Source organism: Apodemus sylvaticus, chromosome 13 (assembly GCF_947179515.1).
Source record: "Apodemus sylvaticus chromosome 13, mApoSyl1.1, whole genome shotgun sequence".
NCBI classification, from domain to species: Eukaryota; Metazoa; Chordata; class Mammalia; order Rodentia; family Muridae; genus Apodemus; species Apodemus sylvaticus.
In genome coordinates this window covers 25,541,081-25,561,171 of record NC_067484.1, presented here as the reverse complement: position 1 = coordinate 25,561,171, position 20,091 = coordinate 25,541,081, and the positions used below count along the sequence as shown (strand labels likewise).

The following is a 20,091-nucleotide window of genomic DNA, read 5'->3' as shown; positions in this document are numbered from 1 at the left end:
ATATATATGTGTGTGTGTGTGTGTGTGTGTGTGTGTGTGTGTGTGTGTGTAAAATATGTAAGTAATTTCATCAACTATTTAATGAGTTGCACTAAATACAATTTGCTCAACAGCAGACATCAATTAGAAAACAGGGAATATTAAATACAGTTAATACATATTATCAATAAATAAGCATATATAATTATATATAATACATTATTCATCATTATATAATATTCTTTGAACATTATTAAAGTGGTTAATGGAATTAATTCTATTTAATAAGTGATAATAAAAATTGAAAAAAATCTACTTTGGATTGAATTGTAAATATGCAAATATAAATATTGGGTGTGTTTTAAACTTGGCAAAATTAATTCCCTTGACTAATGAACTAGATGAAAACAACAATTCATTATATTCTTTTAGGCTATCTAATAGCCAAAGCAAGTTGAGATTAGATTAATTAGAAAAACATGAGCATCCTAATTATATCACTTTAGAGACAAAGTAATATCAGCTCATTCTTTTCAGTCATGTCTACAGATCAAATTAGACAAGGTATTTTGTCTCAGATTTATACAAACAGATCGTGGCATGACAGAATCTTGGGGATAAATTAGATTTTTGTGAAGATTAATTGCAACATTAACTTAACTCAACAAAACCAGTATGAGGCAAGATCACCGGAGTGGGTCTAATCAATTTTGAATGAATTTAAAGTAGTAATATTTTATAGATTTGATTTTAATAACATCTGCCCATGTGTTTCCCAGCCCATCTCCTGCTGCTTGATTGCATCAACCTAATGCAGTCACTCTGGGAACTCCCTGACAAAAGTTCAGGACAGGATCAGATCAGTGACAATGGTGTTGTTTCAAAGAGTCAACACAGGACAAATTGGGCTAACATGCATATAAATTCTAATAGGAAGCTAAAATAGGACATGGGGTTCAGAACTTTTCCAGTGGTGATTTTCAAAAGTCCCCAATATCCAAACAGAAAATTCTATCCAAACTATTAAATGTCATACTTTTTAATTACCAATCTTGCTAATTGCATAACATCTGGCTGTAGATATCTGTGATCAACAGGCAGCCTTCTCCTCTATCTTTGCTCTAGACAGTTGGAAGAATATGCATAGATACGAAGTTCTAACATCTAAAATAAAAATGTTGACTTGTTTTAAAACCCGAATTCAATATTCGAAAAATTTCTTATCTTAAACTTGTTTCTTTCCTTTTTTAACGCTTACCTGGGAAGACTCTTACTATTTTCACATTATCATGATTGATAAAAAGGATAGACCATGCACATAATTCATAAACCCTATTATACCTGCAGTCAACTCCAAGCATCTAGAAGTAATATCAGGTATGATTTGATATATTTATTAAGGATTCTAGAGCTTAGAGATGAATCCTCCCTTTTCATTACATTATATCCTTTATTATTTGAAAAATAGGTTTAAACATCAGAGAATAAAAGAAACATACATTTGTAGAATATCTTCTAGTTTCCTCCATGTTTTTTTACACAATGTTCTAAATCAGTAAAAATCATGTTTTAATATATGCCCAGTTTTCAACACAACTAATTCTTCCCAGTACCCACAAATATCATAAAATGACATTACAAGGCGAGGAAGCTACAGTGTTGGGTGGGAGTGGATGAGTTTGGTTACTGTATTCTAGATGTATTATCCCATCCTACATGTTCAGAGTTTTTCTTCCAGGGTTGGTTGAATGAAGTGTTCTTCCATAGTTAATGTATTCAAATTTTTGTAGCTAGGGATACAGGATGTGAGTTTTCACATACAGAAGTTTCAGAAACCTGATATCTGGCATTGTTGTGGCATGTGTGAACTCTTTGTAATCTACTAAAGCAGCACCAATACAATTTATTCCATAAATTGTATATAATTGTAACTTTTAATGCTAAAATAACTTAAGATGTTTATTATACATTCAAGGCTTACTGTTATGAACTGTCACCTGAATAATATGTTTATCCACCCATTTATTTTTTTAAGTACTCATTGGGATATAATTGCACATTGCATAAAAGTGGACAATGCTATCAAACTGATTAACTTTATAAAATGTTCACAGATTAAGATATTTGATACAAAGCAGGTTGATTATTAATTAAGTGAACACTGATGTAGAAATTCCAAGAATTGGCTTGCAACTGAAAAGTTTTACAGTACAAGAATTTGTTAGACAGAAGGAATTCTTATTATTTTCTTCATGGCGGACAATTTTTCTTGAGACAAGATGAATGTTATTAGACAGTACCTCTAGTATCCTAGAACGATGAAAGTGTGAAGATTTTAGTTTCCAACAACTTCTTTGGAACCAAATTAAGTAGAAATTAGTGAGATGTCAACAGAAGTGTAATTAAAGAAAATAGATACTAATGATTGATGGTAAACATGGTCCCTACTCTTCAAAATACCTTAGAACAGTGAAGTGCTGGCTAGCTATAAAAAGGTTGTTTAAGTCTCTTGATAAATCCTATTAGCAGAGAATTTTTGGCTATAGAATTGCTGAAATTTTAATACTTCATTGTTATAACTAACTTTCTCATCTGAGAACTGCAAAAAATCTACAGATTCAATCTATAAGCATTCTTCAATAGCAGTGCATAAATTATAATGTTATGGAAAATGTTTAATATGGAAATTGTTAAATCTCTTTCATTTTACAAGAAGTAGTTTTAGGTAAACTTAGCCCAAGCAATCACTCCATATCTGAAAATCTTCCTCTTTAAATCACTATCATTTGACTTGGCTAAACAGAGCTGAGAGCTTATTGGGAAAGATTTTTAGTGTCAAACTATCCAGCTGAACATATTTCCCAGCATTTGTTATTAGATTTCCCTGGGTACTTCATGCTGATATTCATGTTAAGTTTTGCCTTTGAGGGAAAAGACAGTACACTTTGTGCGTGAGTATGTTCATATATGTTTATGTGTGTGCCTGTGTACATTTGTGTGTTTGTATCACAACATGCATGTGTATTTATGTATAGACAGTGAAAAAAGTAGGAGATGTAGTTTCCATTCCCAATCCCACAATATGACTCTGACTCTAAAAATATTGTACTTAAAACTTAATGACTGAATTTTATTTCAAATTAGGTTCCTTTCCCTTATAAACACAGTTGCCACCTCAGCTCTTACTTAGTTCCAGACAATATATTTGAAGGACTTCTCTGCAGGTTGTCTGCATTTGCCAAGCTCTGGGTCTCTCCAAGGAGCTGGCAATTCAAAGGGAATTAATTCTATTGTACTTTGATTACTTGTTTAATTGGCTGATACACCCAAAGTTACAATGAATTTGTTATAAAATTTATAATTGTCAACTTGGGTTTCTCTATAAGAAACTACATCTCCTTGAATTACCGTGACCATTATAATTCAACCACCATGCTTTTCCAATGAAGAATTGATATTTAAGTTCCATATGCCAGATGCACCTAATTTTGTTCTATGTACGAAGCTTTAGAGTACTTGTAATTTAATTAGTTCTTTCATTCTATTTAAGCCTTTGCATTCATTTATTTTCATTTATTTTGAAAACTCCTTGACTTTCCTTTCAACCAAGCTATTATCTACCTTAAATCAACCTGTAATGACTAATAAATCCAGTCTTTGACACAGTACCTCTATTGGCCCAACATATATTATAAGCAATCTCTTAATTATCCATAGCTGTTTTCTTTCTTTTTTTTCCTGGTTTTTCATGACAGGTTTTCTCTGTATAGCCCTTGCTGTCCTGGAACTCACTCTGTAGATCAGGCTGGCCTCAAACTCAGAAATTCACCTGCCTCTGCCTCCCAAGTGCTGGGATTAAAGGCTTGTGCCACCACCGCCCAGTAGTTGTTTTCCTTTTCAAGGAGTGGAATATGTGGAGCACATGGTGACCTCCTTATGTCCTCCTGAAAGGGGTTTAGTAGCCAGATACTTACTGATGGGATTCAAGAATGTCATTGGTGATTCTACTTCTCAACAGAAGTGAAAAACTCATGGGGACTATTGAAATTAATATGAAGAGCTATGTTTACATGGTGGCATGGTGTCTGTCTTTGCTTGCTGTCTGAATGACACGAACGATCCATATACTGACTAAGAGTATATTGTGGTGCAGTTCATCTTAGCAAGTTACCGTCTACTTCCGAAAGAGCCAGGCATCTATTTAAGATCCTTTAATGTGGCAGCTCTAGGCTGGAAGTTGATTCTGAGTCTTTATTTTAAGTTTAAATTTTATCACACAATGTTTTACCATAAAATTCACTTCCAAAGTTACTTCAGTTTGCTAATACTTCTAGTTTTGCACTAAGATTTAATTTCCTTAGATTGTTTTTATGGTTTTAAAGTATATACTCCCAAACTTACACTTCGCTTTGGCGCAGAGAAAGGGGCATTACCACTTTTAAGAATATCGATCTCACTAAGCTGTCTGTGATAGTTATCTTTAAATCTGATTCCTATAATGTACTAATATTACAATAGATAGTGAGAAGTAAGTTCAGTTTAAGGAACACAGAATCAACTTCCATTTTCCACACTCATTGTCTATGCATAATGCTTTATATTTAACATGATAAAATAAAAGAGGAAGCCGGGCGGTGGTGGCGCACATCTGTAATCCCAGCACTCTGGGAGGCAGAGGCAGGAGGATTTCTGAGTTCGAGGCCAGCCTGGTCTGCAGAGTGAGTTCCAGGACAGCCAAGGCTATACAGAGAAACCCTGTCTTGAAAAACAAACAAACAAATAAATAAACAAACAAACAAATAAATAAATAAGAAAAAATAAAACATTTTGATGATAAGTCTTGAATAGTAATGGAAACCATATAAATGTGACAAAGTTAAAAATGCCAAGATACCAAAACTAGGAAGTTGGTTTAGAGTATTATTGCTGTCTGTCTTTGTCACTGTTCATCCAATATCAGCTGGTTCCCTCTTAAAGCCATACCACTAGGAAATATGCCAAAGGAATTTCTCCAGTCCATAACTGAAGGTAAAATGGGCATCGTTCCTGAGAGGAAAGCCATGGGAAAAGTTCAAGTGAAGTGAAAGCAGGTTATTATATGATATGGATAGTAAGGCCAGTAACAGCTTCATTACTGGGACATAAAAATGAATCAAGCATCATTTATAATGAATGACAAACAAGTACTTAATACAGAGACAAATTACAGATACTGTTGTATTGTTATAAACAATGTAGATGACATGCTTAGGGGAAGATTGGAGATCATTAGCTTTCTTACTTGTAAAGCTGATAATATGGAGAAAAAATGGATTATTAGCACAAATGCCCCAGTGTCAGTATGGTACTCCTTAATTAAATGGATAGCACCTATAGTTGTCTCATTCTAAAAACATAACCTTTCCTAGGAAGGTACATGCATTATGTGTATGCAGTTATGTGCTCCCAAGTGCAGAAGGATACACATTCACTACAAGGATGAAGAGACCTTATATCATGAGTGTAAATGGCAAGATACCAAAGCTTATCTCAACACAGACTACCTCACCTTATACCTTATAATCTATAAATTAGAAAGATAGCTACATAGAGGGTAAACAATTCCAACATAAAATGTGCTTTTCTCTTCTGTAATTGCAAAGGTTTTATAATGAGATAATTCTCTTACCCAAAGAAACTACTTATACAGACATTTTGTAATTAATAATATTAATAATAATAATAAATCATGTGCTATTAAAAATTCAACCCTATTACATTTATGAGAAAACACCCCCTCACACACATACTTCTTAAAAAAAGATTAACAGACTGATGTCTCATATAAATTGATTTTCTTTTAATGTAGGTTGAAATTACAGAGAAGCATACAACTTTGGAAGTCTCTTAAAATTCTTATATAAAATGGATATCAAACTTAGGCAATCATTCTTAAGTGCTTCACATACTACCTCCATTATAGGACAGACTCTAAAGCCAGCACTTAAAAAATATCAAATACATATTTGATATGTATCAAATACATACATATCAAATACATCAAGTACATATTTATAAATACTTTACTTCAAATAACTTCAACTTTAAACAACACTCTACATGAATTCTCCTTTAGTACATATTTATTAAAATGAAGCTAAATGAGATCAAGTGACATTTTCAAGTTGCTGTGAATATATTATTAAAATATTTTTAAAGTTTGTAGATATATGCATATGTGTATATGAAATAAAATTTTCACCAAAACACTTAGCCATGAATGAAGCTGTATACTATATGCTATATCTGTGGGTCATTGTTCTTATGGATTTCTTTTTATATAGGAATATTCTAAAAGTTTTCTGAAAACATAAATAAAAGAGAAAGTCATCTTTCTCTATACCCCTAAACTAGGGTCTGAACTCCAATCTCTCTTTCACAAAAGTGTATTTTCTCCCCAACTGCTATCTAGACTTTATTAGTAGTAATAAGAAGAACTCATGAGCAACCACTAAGGACCCATGGCAGATGAACAGGGCTAATGTGTGAGGAAGCACCTGGTCTGTGCATCTTTGTTGATATGGTTCATGGAAAACTCCTTCTCCTCAGATCCATGGCCTCCTTCGGTGATTTCAGAGTCATGTAATTAGGCTCAGTACGTATTGTTGATCCAAGAGGAAGGACTCTCTTAACAGCATTTTCAATCATGTGCTGAATCATTTTCATTTGATAACCCATTATTTAATTAATGGACAGTTACTTATGAGGCATTTTCATTAGTTATTCAAGATCAGACCATTGAGAAGCCAGGCTGTAGAGAGTGGAGGATGCTCTACTACACAGCTCACAATGGCTTTTATACCTGCATCTAGGACAGCAACCTCTGCCCAGCTTAGAAGCAGGTCATAGAGGTTAGTTTTCTGCACACTATCAGTAGTATTTCTTCCAAGGTGTGTCCCTCTTGCATCAAATAAAACACAAAACATTTCTTGAAAGCAGAGTTTCCTTTTTATTTTGAGAAGCCTTGACAGGCAGCTGCCCTAGGTGTCAACAACTTAAAAAAGAAAGAAACTCAAAGAAACTTGACCATGCCCATTTCTGGCATTTCTAAAGACCAGGTGCAAGCACAGATATCAGTAGCAAGCCTTTCACTGTTGTCTGGAAATTTATCAGGTGCAAAATTATGCCACGGTGGTCCAAACTGCTTCCATTCTCCCTTTCAAGGCTAAAGCCGCTTTAAAAACAAATGTTTTTAAAATATCTTTACTCTTTATTTTCAAAGTAAAAATGTATCATTATAATGAGAGTGAATAAAGTTTCATCAGGAACTGGCTTCTTTATAACATCACCCACAGCCAAATAATATTTAGTATACATTTTGAAATATTCATACATTGTGTCATTTACGTATATCTAGCAGGGTGGCAGAGCCTTGTCATCTTCATAATAAAAGGAGTCAGGCAGAATGAAGTTCATAATTCATAATTATGGCACTCATAACTCTAAGTCAACTGATTTTGTAACAAAAGCATTTTCAATCCAAAGTTTAATGTTTCATGTGTTGTGTAGAATTTTCCAGTTTAAACATTCCATCCTGGAGGGAAGGTCATTAAGACTCAGGAAGATCTAAAATAGAAGGAAACAGGCTCCTTAACAGTCAGGAAGTAAGCCCCAAATCCTCAGAAAGTCCTACAAACTTTATCAGATACATGAGTTCCCACTGTCTACAAAATTGTATAAGCAGTGAGAACTAAAGAGATGAAAGAGGTCCATTTGTTGAGGTGTCTGCAAGCCATCTAGAAAATTCCAGAATTGCTGTGGGGTTTTGTTGTTGTTATTGCTGTTATTGTTGTTGCTGTTGTTGTTGTTGTTGTCATTGTTGTTGGTGGTTGTGTTGGTAGTGATGGTGATGTTGGCTTTTTCCTATTGTTGGTTTTTTGTTTGTTTGTTTGGTCGGTTTGTTTGTTATCTTTTTATTGTTTAGTTTTGTCCTCTTTTGAGTCATCTCCCATGCTGAGGTACGCATTTGGTGATATACATCTGTCTTTGACTTCTTTATGGTCCTGAAAGTGACCCTTTACCCACACTCTTGTAATAAGCTACAATAAACTTACTGTTTCACAAAGTTGGGTTGGGTGTTATGTGTGAGGTTTAGTCTATTGCTGTATTGTAATGCTAAATACTATACAGCAAAAGTCTAGGCTTACTAATGACATCTCATGTTTACAAGCTTTTGTTGTGCCAACCATGTTTCTTGATTTAAAACTATTGGCTAAATAAAATTGGCTACAGCCAATTACTAAAGGGATTAGTAGTAGGTTTGGAATGTAACTTGGTTGGTAGAGGGGAGACCAATGGAAGAAAGATGAAAGGAGAGAAGGAAGCTTCCATGAAGGGAGATGGGTAATGAGCACATGGACAGGAGAAACAGCAAATATCTGGGGTTGCACTGCTGGGAGGTAGCCAGGCCAGCAGTTAGAAGAGTAGAGTAGGGGTTCTCTCTCCCAGTAATTGTTAAAACCAAATAAAATAAGCATACTCTGAGTCTCATTTATTTGTAAGCTAGTCAGGGAGAAGCTAAAATTAGTCATATTACAGGTATCTTTAGTTTCTCATCAGTTCTCTCTGAGATGAGAGGACACTTGTTACTGTGCCACTGCCAACTTAGCAAAGAGAATTACTTGTTTCAGTAGAGAAACCCAGACATCATTGCGCCAGGGTTCTTTCCTGTTGCCTTTAATACAACTTCTCCAAAACCATAATCTAATGGATATTAAACCTAGACAATCATTCTTAAGAGCTTCACATACTACCTCAATTATAGGACAGACTCTAAAGCCAGCTCTTAAAAATATCAAACATATTTATAAATGCTTTATTTCAAATAATTTTTGAAATGGAAATGCCTGGAAATGGAGTTGAATTTTATGTATCTTAAGGGTATTTGTACATTGCTAGAAGAACATTTTTAGCTGTTCCATGATTTAATTCCTCCTTACTGAATAGTAAATATTAATGATAAAAGAGGCATGTACCAGAAAAGTATAATCACTTACTTCTCTATTTGGAAGTTATAAAAATAAAGTGAATGATTTTAAAAGTGTTTATTTATTTAAAATGAATAAAACAGTGACAGGCAGTATATGTCTTGCGTTAATAATGTCCTTAGTCTATAAAATGTTGTTGATAGATTAAAGAAGTTAATAAACTGCAGAAAACTTTCAGAATCACCTACATGGGTGCCACATTAGTTTCTCATCGGGACACACTTAGGTTGAAAATTCTACAGGGCGAAAAAAGAAACTGAAGAAAACTCAGAATGGAAAAAGGTGCTTTCCTGGACCTTCCATTGATACAATTCATTGTTTGAGATCTAATATCTTATATGTCTTTGCTTCTAGAAATGAAAGAAGAAAATATCAAAAGAGAACAAAACTTTTTATCTAATTTTTGTCATAGCTAGAAAAATTAGTCGATTAAAGGTAGAATTAATGTTTTCTGGAAGTTACACTCAAGAATAACTATAATGGTTGAAATGCAAAATGTAATTTATTTCTAGGCTAAACAATTAAAGTGCATTTTTATGTAAGTGTCATAAATAGTTTTCTCTTCATTTGATCTAGGGATAATGTTCATGTTAGTCAGAAGAAACACAGTCATATTTTCTTTCTTGAGCTTTTTGAATTGGTGAATTCAAAGCCCCTTTTGGAAATCTCACACATAGAGCTAAAGCAGTAGTGTCAAATGATCTGTGCATGCTCCATAAGAGAACATCTTATTTGCTCTCATCCCAGAACACTCATTTTAACCCAGTCAAATATCCGTATATAATACCCAAAGCCACTGATGACACCTCGGATACAGCAGAAGAGGATTAGTCACATCTGACACTTTGGTAACCTGGCAAAGAGCTTTAGAGGTGGGATTGCTGAAAATTTTCAGCAGTAATATTTACTAGTTTCTCTTGGAATCTGCCTTTTCACCATGACTGATGTTAAGCTACCACTTAATACTCCTGAAGATAGATATGGAAAGAAATTCACAGTAACACATTCTTTATACAGGTACAATAGATATAAATGATTTCAAGAACACAGGCAATAGAAAGATGTAGTAAAAACAAAGAGGAAGTAAGGGGTAAGATTTTATTACTGGTATTTATTGACATATTTATATATAAGTTGGTATAATTTAATATTAATAATGGCCTTAGTTTCTGGCTAACACAATACACTTTGGAACAACTAGCTTCCATGCAAATGTCATGGCTGGATTTATGACAGTTATGACTGAAGTCAATTCATAACCCAATCCTCTTATATTACAAGTGTAGAGAAAAATTCAGCTATATCATTCCAATCACAGTATTTCTAAAATCTTGATGTTAAAAGAAAGTGGGTGTCTTGGACTCCCTTCAAAAGATTAATAAAATCTATCAGTCTTTGGCCTCAGAAAATTATACATATGCAAATATCAACTTTTGCTCATAATTTCAAGAAATACTCGCTCATTTCTTAAGCCATTTGGAATTACCAAACAAGTCATAATTGAACAGTGGGTTCAATCATTAGACTATGACCTAAAGTTACTCATCTTCTATGTTATACTTCAACATATAGAAATGAACTTGTCAAGTAATATTGGGAATTATGTTTGCCTTCTAGTGTTGTCATCTCTAGCCATTGCAAGCGACATATCTTAAAAGAGAATTTCTTCTAGGTGTAAGGGCTCTGAATTCTCACATAAAGATATCCGGAGAGGCTGATAACACCTAAAAGTGTTATCTCTGTCTGTTCTGATAGGTCCACATAGCTCAACTGTGACCTCAGCTATCTAAATCTGCAAGGACTTATTTCTGCATATTAATTATATATATTATCATATTATGTATGGGGAAGTAGCAGTTTCAAATTTCAACAGTTTTTTGGATTACATAGTTCAGCACTTAAAATATTAATTGATTATGTAATAAATTAGACTAAATTTAGTGTAGTGTATGAAGGTTTTTATCATACAAAGAATGCAGAGCAACGAGTATAATATATAGTGCCACAGCACTTTTGCATCATGTAATAAAACAAACTCTGATGAAGAAACCTGCCCTCATTAATTGAAGCTAACAAACTTCCTCAACTAGATTTGAGATGTGGGGTAAACCCCAGTCTTACTTGTTCCTTTCTTGTTGGGCTTGTGGTATTTTTGACAGGAAGACACTATATTTATGAGTACCCTAAAACTCTCTGAGTAGCCAAGACTGGTCTTAAAGTCTGACTTTTCCAACCTCCATCCCATGCATGTTGGATTACATAGGAATCACACTATACATATTTACTTTCTCCCTCACATAAGAGCTTTCTCAGGTTTTCCTCTCAAGGCTTTCACCTGTTCAGGCTCCTACATCACAAAAGTCTTTCTAAACAATTGAAAGTAAAGAACTCCCCCAACTAAGAAAATGTGAAATCCCAAAGAGCATTTAACTTAATGCACAGGGAAGTGTATTATATTCCCATCTCCAGTGCTGCCAATAGCTTGAATCTTAAAAATACCTGTTGTTCCTTAGCTCATTTTTAATGTTCCTTAGTCTGCGCTGTGATTCCTCAGCTAGAACCATGCAGACTTTGAAAATAATGAATAAAAATGCAAAAAGAATACTGAAATACTTATTGTTTTAGAAATGATCAATCAGTCTGTGGGGCTTTCACTAAGAGGTTAGAAGAAAGGCTTTACAAAAATCAGGTCTTGTAACATTTGTTGGTTACAGAATACTCTTTGTGCACAAAACTTTCATACAGTTGAGGCAATTGATGAAATGGCAAATGTCACGAAACTTAGCATCATTTATTTCTTATCTGTCTCTAATCAATGATGCTTAGCTCTGATGTGATCTCGTTTTCTTAATTATGATTTGTATTTGAGATAAGTGCTTGGTCCCTGGAAGTTGTGGAATCTCAAACTCAGGTTTCTATCTTCAGTTCTTAAATATAATAGAATATTTTAGAACTAGGTTGGTTTCAGTAAATTCTATCTCAGAGAAAGACAACACATACATTTTTCATATTCTCAAGCAAAGTTTACATCCGTGCTGACAGTTAGGTATGGCAGGTGACAGATAGTCAAACTTTCCCAAAAGTTTGATGAACCTTCTCCAATATTATCAAGGAGAGTGGCTGACTCTCAATTATTCTGTTGTTGTTGCAACAATTACCCAACTAAGTTGGACTCCTGACAGGTAAGTACGGACCTCTAAATGATTTAGAGCCCCAACTCAATTTCTAATGAAAAGGCCTATTTTAGTTTTAAATACAGCATTTGAGAAAATAATTGGTTTATATTCTAAATACAGATCTCCCCACGTTCCTTAAGAAATTGGAGACTATGGCTAAAGAAACACAAATCATCTCTGGTTCGGTTGCATCTAGCATGAACATGGCCATATTGGCTTCCTTCCCTTTTCCTTACTCTTCTGTTCTTCCCTCTGTATATCAATGAACTAACTCAGAAGAGGAGGCTATTGGTTATCAGCAAGAGATCTTAGTGCACCATTGGCAATTGATTTGCCCAACATGAGGTTGAACACCGATGGAAACATTCCATATCTGCACAGATAAAAAAAAACAGTGACTGCTGTTCATCCATGGCTGTTGTGAACATGTGAAATAAAGAAAGGTTGACCAGTCAATGTGGTTTTCAATAGTGTTTGACTTGAGTTTAGATCATTGTATGTGGGGATACCACATTAGACAATAATGGTCTAATGTAACTGACAGGTTCATAATTTTAAAAATATAACAGACAACTAACTGTTCCTGGCACAGAGGCCTGACTAAGAGAGATGAGGTTATGGCAGCGTTACAGCAGATCTTTGAGGAAGTGATGGCCGAACAGGGATTTGATACCAAAATTATCTGGGTGAGATTGTGGGGACAAAAATCCCTGAAAGAATATCATAGAGATCATAGGGGTATAAGAGAATGTGTTGTAAATAAACAGCTTCAAAAAAGCCTAAGTTTGGGGTAGAAAAGAGTTGTTTGTGAGACATTGAATTCACAGCTTCCCAGAAATTCTTTTACCACTCATTCTGCATCCACATTTTGTTTTGACTTCTTGGAAAAACATGAGCCTGTTTATTCGAGTAGTATACTTCAAAACATGTAAGCTAAAATTAGCCTTGATTTACACAAAACTGCCTCAACTAGATTACATTTAATTAGAAGAGTCTTACAACAAACAATTCTTGCTCTAGCTGCAAATAAGCTAAGTATTTCCTATCATGTATGGACCATGTGGCTCTCAGAACAGCAATGTAGGATTTATGTGTCTATTTCATGCCCTCTATCTAATATTGAACCATGCTTTAGCTTTGTATACCATTTAAATGTTGAATAACTGTTGGACAAACATTACAATCCAGATTTGTGTTATTCACATATTTTAGCCCAGCCGTGGTGGCACACACCTTTAATCCCAGCACTTGGGAGGCAGAGGCAGACTGATTTCTGAGTTTGAGGCCAGCCTGGTCTACAGAGTGAGTTCCATTCATATTTTAAGTACATGAGTGTTCTGTCTGCATGTCGGAACAAACAGCAAGAGCTATTCAGAGAAACCCTGTCTGGAAAAAAACAAACAAACAAACAAACAAACAAAAACAACCAACCAACCAACAAACAAAAAAACCCTTAAATCACATATTTTAAAGTTTTAAAATCTTTGGATAAAAGGGTTAAAAGTCAAAATTCTAAATAAAAAAAAAAGCAGGGGTAAACTTCTGGAAGAGGTCCAAGACATATAGACAATAAAGACAAACAAACAACAACAACAAAAATGTTGACATTCTCTAGGTAAAGGTTTGTCCTGTACCTTCATGGTTTATTTTTGGTTTTTGAGATTTATTCATTCATATTTTAAGTACATGAGTGTTCTGTGTGCATGTAGGAACAGACATTACATGTGTGCAATGCCCGGGTAGGAGAGAAGAGGATATTAGACCCTCTGGCAATATATAGATGGTTGCAACCTATCATGAGACTGCTGGGAACTGAGCCTAGGCTTTCTGCAACAATTGCCAATGTTCTTATTCACCTCTGCAGTCCCACCTCACTGTTTTATTCTTAATGGGTAAAATCTCTGTTTGTATTGCATGGTATCTTTAGTAGGGCAAACACACTTTAGAACCTTAAATCTAATGTAAATTTGAAACTACTCTACAATTCTAAAAACTGAACAAAACAACCCTGAAAGATTCACACAGTAGCTGCTCATCATATGCACAATGATGGTAAGAAATGAAGCCATGGTCTTTAAAAAACAACATGACTAGAATATAGTTGAGGAAATAAGTTAAATTATACAAAACAAAGTCACTTTTACTATAATACACAAATGTAAACTTCAAAATATTTAACACATATAAAAAATGTTCCCATCATCAAAGGATCAACCTAACTGCCCCTGAATGTTAAATATGTAAGTAGGCTTTGTGTTCACATAAGTTTACCTTATCTGTTTGCAACGATTAGGTGGATCCACTACCTCTCTATTTTATCTGCCTTCCACAGTACCCATTTCAGTGTATCAATAGGTTATGGAAATAGTTACTCTCTGTGTAACTTACATACAAGATCTCTAGCAGAATGTCCCCAGTCTAAGGGACTTTTCCCAAAAAAAGAATAAAGAATTTTATTGAGTATTTTTGCATCATAAAATTACAAAGTTTCTGTAAGCCAAAGGACACCATCAAAAGGACAAATCGGCAACCAACAAATTGGGAAAAGATCTTCACCAATCCTACATCAGATAGAGGGCTAATATCCAATATATATAAAGAACTCAAGAAGTTAGACTCCAGAAAACCAAACAACCCTATTAAAAAATGGGGTACAGAGTTAAACAAAGAATTCTCACCTGAAGAACTTCGGATGGCAGAGAAACACCTTAAAAAATGCTCAAGTTCATTAGTCATTAGGGAAATGCAAATCAAAACAACCCTGAGATTTCACCTTACACCAGTCAGAATGGCTAAGATTAAAAATTCAGGAGACAGCAGGTGTTGGCTAGGATGTGGAGAAAGAGGAACACTCCTCCACTGCTGGTGGGGTTGCAAACTGGTACAACCACTCTGGAAATCAGTCTGGCGGTTCCTCCGAAAACTGGGCACCTCACTTCCAGAAGATCCTGCTATGCCACTCCTGGGCATATACCCAAAAGATTCCCCAGTATGTAATAAGGATACATGTTCCACTGTGTTCATAGCAGCCCTATTTATAATTGCCAGAAGTTGGAAAGAACCCAGGTATCCCTCAGCAGAAGAGTGGATGCAAAAAATGTGGTATATCTACACATTGGAGTACTATTCAGCCATTAGAAACAATGAATTCATGAAATTCTTAGGCAAATGGATGGAGCTGGAGAACATCATAGTAAGTGAGGTAACCCAGACTCAAAAGATGAATCATGGTATGCAGTCACTAATAAGTGTATATTAACCTAGAAAACTGGAATACCCAAAACATAATCCACACATCAAATGAGGTACAAGAAGAACGGAGGAGTGGCCCCTTGTTCTGGAAAGACTCAGTGAAGCAGTATAGGGCAAAACAAGAACATGGAAGTGGGAAGGGTTGGGTGGGAAAACAGGGGGAGGGAAGGGGACTGATGGGACTTTCAGCGAGTGGGGGTCCAGAAAAGGGGAAATCATTTGAAATGTAAATAAATATATCAATATATTTAAAGAAAGATGACAAAAGAATAAAGAACCATTTAATAATGAATAACAGGAGACCATGGTGGTCCACAGGTCCACCCTATGACTAACGTACATAATATGGTTTTACAGTTATTGCAGTTACACCTGTGCTATAGCATAAGTAACACAACCAGTGAAAATGTAGGAATTTGGAGCCCATTCCCAAAGAATGCATCTACAAAACAACTCTAAAACGCAAGGGTCAGGGAACAAAAAGATTGTATGAGCCAGAAAGTCAGATAGTTTTCCATGAGACTATGTCAATTGTCATAAGCTATACACATAAATTTTCATCTATATGACAACCTAAATATGAACTAAAGAAAGACAACAATAGACACAGGACAAACACCATGGGGCATCAATATTACAGAGAACTACAGGCAAGTAGGGAATGCAGAGATTGGGAGCAATAATTTTGCCAAGGAAGAACATACTAATTGCTTATAAAATAACAAATGGTTAGGTCTGAAAACATACATACAAGCTGTATAATCTTAAAGTAATTCACTTCTTAAATCCTGTCTGAGCCCTGTGACTTCATAAACAAAGGCAACCAATAGCATCTAAGACTTAAGAAAGATTTAATGAGTAAGTATGTATCTCAGGCTAAGAATAGTACACTGAAATGTGTACTGATTCCATTATTCCCCTATGGGCTTGAAAAAACTGATCTGTTCTTATGGAGGCATCCTAGAGTATTTGATGTCTAAGTGTCCTTTCTTTGTAGAAAAACATTCTTATACAGTACTTAATTTATCCCAATTAAATGCAACCTAATTGTAACCTTCAAATATTAATACATAGATATATAGAGATTGGTTGGGAGGTAAGTACAAGAAAACAGCATTGTGTTTTGTTAACAATTCTCATTAATTTCACAACTGTGACACAAAAATTTTTAGAATAGAATGTAATACAATGTTATTCTAATTTATATCCAAGAATAATACAGTATTCAGAAAAAACCACTGTATTATATTGAAACATTATAAGGGACTCTGGGTATAAAAGACTTTTGATCTTTACAAAATTTTCTCTGAGTCATAAGCCTTAAAAAAACAAACAAACTCAGTTATGTAAATGAGAAATCATGATGACCATCTTTCCCCTTTATGGATAAAGTACATGCATGTTTTAACCAAAATATTTGATGCTATCTGATAAGTCATAAATGATCACAGGCTTTTGTTTCTATCTGAAGAGGAACTGGAATGTGGGTCAGGTGTGGGGTTGGGGGAAAAGGGAACTTCTCTGGTATTAGAGAGAAACCAGGGAGAGGAAAGGCTCTGAGAGTCTATGAGCTATGGAGACTGAAGTGCTCACCTCCTGTATCTATGCAGGACTTCCAGTGGAAGAAGAGGAACACCAAACCACCCAAAAAACGTTCAACCCCAAATTTCCCCTACTTAAAAGATGTGCAGGCATAAAGATGGAGCAGAGATTAAGAGAATGACCAACCAATGACTGACCCACCTCTTTGGAGAGAGTCAACATCTGACACTCACTGTTAATGATACTATGCTATGCTTGCAGACAGGAACACAGCATAACTGTGTCCTGAGAGGCTTCATTCAGAAGATGATGGAAAAAGATACAGATACCCACAGCCAAACATTAGGAGAAGCTCAGGAACACTTTTAGAGGAGTTGGAGGAGGTGAAGGATTGAAGGAGTCGGAGGGGTCAAGGACACCACAAGAAGACTTACAGTGTAAATTAACCTGGGTTCATTGGAGTCACAGAGACTGGACCACCATCAAATAGAGGGCTAGACATAAGCCCTCTATACATTTGTAACACGTGCAATTTGGTCATCATGTGGGTTCCGTACAATTAGAGTGGGTTTATCTTTGCTTATGTTGCCTGCCACTAGATCCCCTTCCCCTAGCTGGGCTGCCTTGGCTGGCCTCAGTGGGAGAGTATGCATTTAGTCCTTTGGTGTCTTGATGTGTACACTTGTGTACCCATGAATGGGGGATGGGTATCTTCCACTGCTCTGAAGAAGAGGATGGAGGTAGTGGGGGAAGGAGTATGTGATGGTGAGACTGGAAGGAGAGGAAAGAGGGGAGCTGCAATCAAGATGTAAAATCAATAGAAGATATATAGATAGATAATAGATGGTAGATAGATAGATTATAGAATAGTAAATAAATGAGTAAATGAATACTATTTAGTATCAGATTGATCTCAATTTGTGTGTGTGTGTTTGTGTGTGTGTCTGTGTGTGTGTGCACGCACATGGATTTTCTGTTTCTGTATCTTTCTCTTCAAACTTCCTTTTAAAAATCTCATCCTTAGGCAAATGGATAGAGCTAGAAAACATCATACTAAGTGAGGTAACCCAGACTCAAAAGGTGACTCATGGTATGCACTCACTAATAAGTGGATATTAACCTAGAAAACTGGAATACCCCAAACATAATCCATACATCAAATGAGGTACAAGAAGAAAGGAGGAGTGGCCCCTTGTTCTAGAAAGACTCAGTGAAGAAGTATAGGGCAAAACCAGAACGGGGAAGTGGGAAGGGGTGGGTGGGAGGACAGGGGGAGAAAAGGGGGCTTATGGGACTTTCGGGGAGTGGGGGGCTAGAAAAGGGGAAATCATTTGAAATGTAAATAAAAAATATATCGAATAAAAAAAAATACAAGCTAGAATTCTAGATACCAAACTGGTAAACAATAAGTGTTTAAAAATAGAGAAACAACAGGTGAAAAAAAATCTCATCCTATATTCCTTTCTTCCTTCCTTCCTTCCTTCCTTCCTTCCTTCCTTCCTTCCTTCCTTTCTTTCTTTCTTTCTTTCTTTCTTTTTCTTTCTTTCTTTCTTGTAGTCCTGGGGATTAACTATTTATCTGTCTATCTGTCTCTGTCTGTCTGTCCCTCTCTCCTGCCATCCCATCCTCTCCCTCTCCTCTTTCTTACCTTCCGTTTCTCTCAGCTCCATCCCTGGGAATAATACCTCTTCCTTCTTTCATCTTTTTTTTTTTCGAGACAGGGTTTCTCTGTGTAGCCCTGGCTGTCCTGGAACTCACTCTGTAGACCAGACTGGTCTCGAACTCAGAAATCTGCCTGCTTCTGTCTCCCAAGTGCTGGGATTAAAGGCATGTGCCACCACTGCCCGATTTTCTTTAGTCTTCTCTCCCTCTTTCTTATTCTCTTTTAACTTTCCCTATATCCCTTCCCTTATTTTTACCTTTATTGCATTCTGGGGATTGACTCCAGGCCTTTATGCATGCTACACAAATATGCTTCCACTGAGATAGCTCTTCTTCTGTCTAGCCTGGTGCGGCCCTGGTGGTAACAGAGACATGGTTTCTGCCTCTGGGACAGGGCCCTGATGTGATTCTCCAAGAATCAATGACTGCTGTGGGCATAAGACATGTTTTTATAATAATATACATATTTTCTGGACCCAATAGCAGTAGGGGATTCTTTTCTTCTGAGGAATGTTCTTCCTGATAATTTTAAAAACGTCTTGATAATTAGAAGCAGCATGAGTTCAGGAGTATAGGGTGTGGCAATATCTTAGATAAAAATGGTAAACACTGGGACCTTTAGGATACCTTTTACGAGCTCTAACTACATGAGTTTAAAGATATATAATTTCTCAACTATGAATAAATTAAGGATGCAATATGCAATACGAATTATATGGGAGCTTCATGAATCTAAAGAAACAAAAGTTGGCAGAAAGATAATAAGGAAGGAGATAAAGGGATTTAGAGAGCAGTTATTTCAGGGGATCCTGCCCAGCTAAGTTGTTTAATTTGTGCTTGCCAAGACAGAAAGATTCCTGAGTTCAGGATCAGCTTAGGGCAGAGCAAGGTTAGGTTCAACTATGGTGGAAATGGTAATTGCAGGGCAGGGTCCCACCCAACTAGCTTGTCTGCTGTGCATAAAAAGGCAAACATATCTCTGAATTCTTTGGCAATATTAAGAAAAAATGTATGCTTGCTGTTTCCTAAGAATCAAAAGGCTGGGCTCACAGTTAATCATAAGTTATCATAAGTTAATCAAGAGGAAACCTGTGGTAAATGACTCGATTGATATGTAAACTAAAAGACTTGGCTTGTGTTATGCAGGTCATGAGCTATTCAGATAATTTTTCAGGATGAAAAGAGAGAACTGCATGGAGAATTCATATAGAAACACACACACACACACACTCGTGAAAGGATGCAAGCAGGACATGAACAGAGAGATCTCTTAGAATAGCAAGCAAGCAGAATATAGAATATCTTCCTAGAGAAAGCAGAAAATAAAGAGAAGCACACTGGAAAAGCTACATCAAGCAGAACGCAGGTGATCATCAGCTCGGATCCACAATTTGACTTCAAGTTGTTCTTTTTGAAACTTCAGACACCACTTTTTCCAGAACCTCTCTCCAAGG

The 20,091-nt window shown here is 35.7% G+C and overlaps 1 protein-coding gene across 1 annotated transcript in view; it reads right to left on the bottom strand.

The window, feature by feature from the left end:
• Dcc (DCC netrin 1 receptor) overlaps positions 1–20,091 on the bottom strand; it is a 1,165,761-nt gene that overhangs the window by 495,345 nt on the left and 650,325 nt on the right. The gene's annotated exons all lie outside the window — the stretch shown is intronic.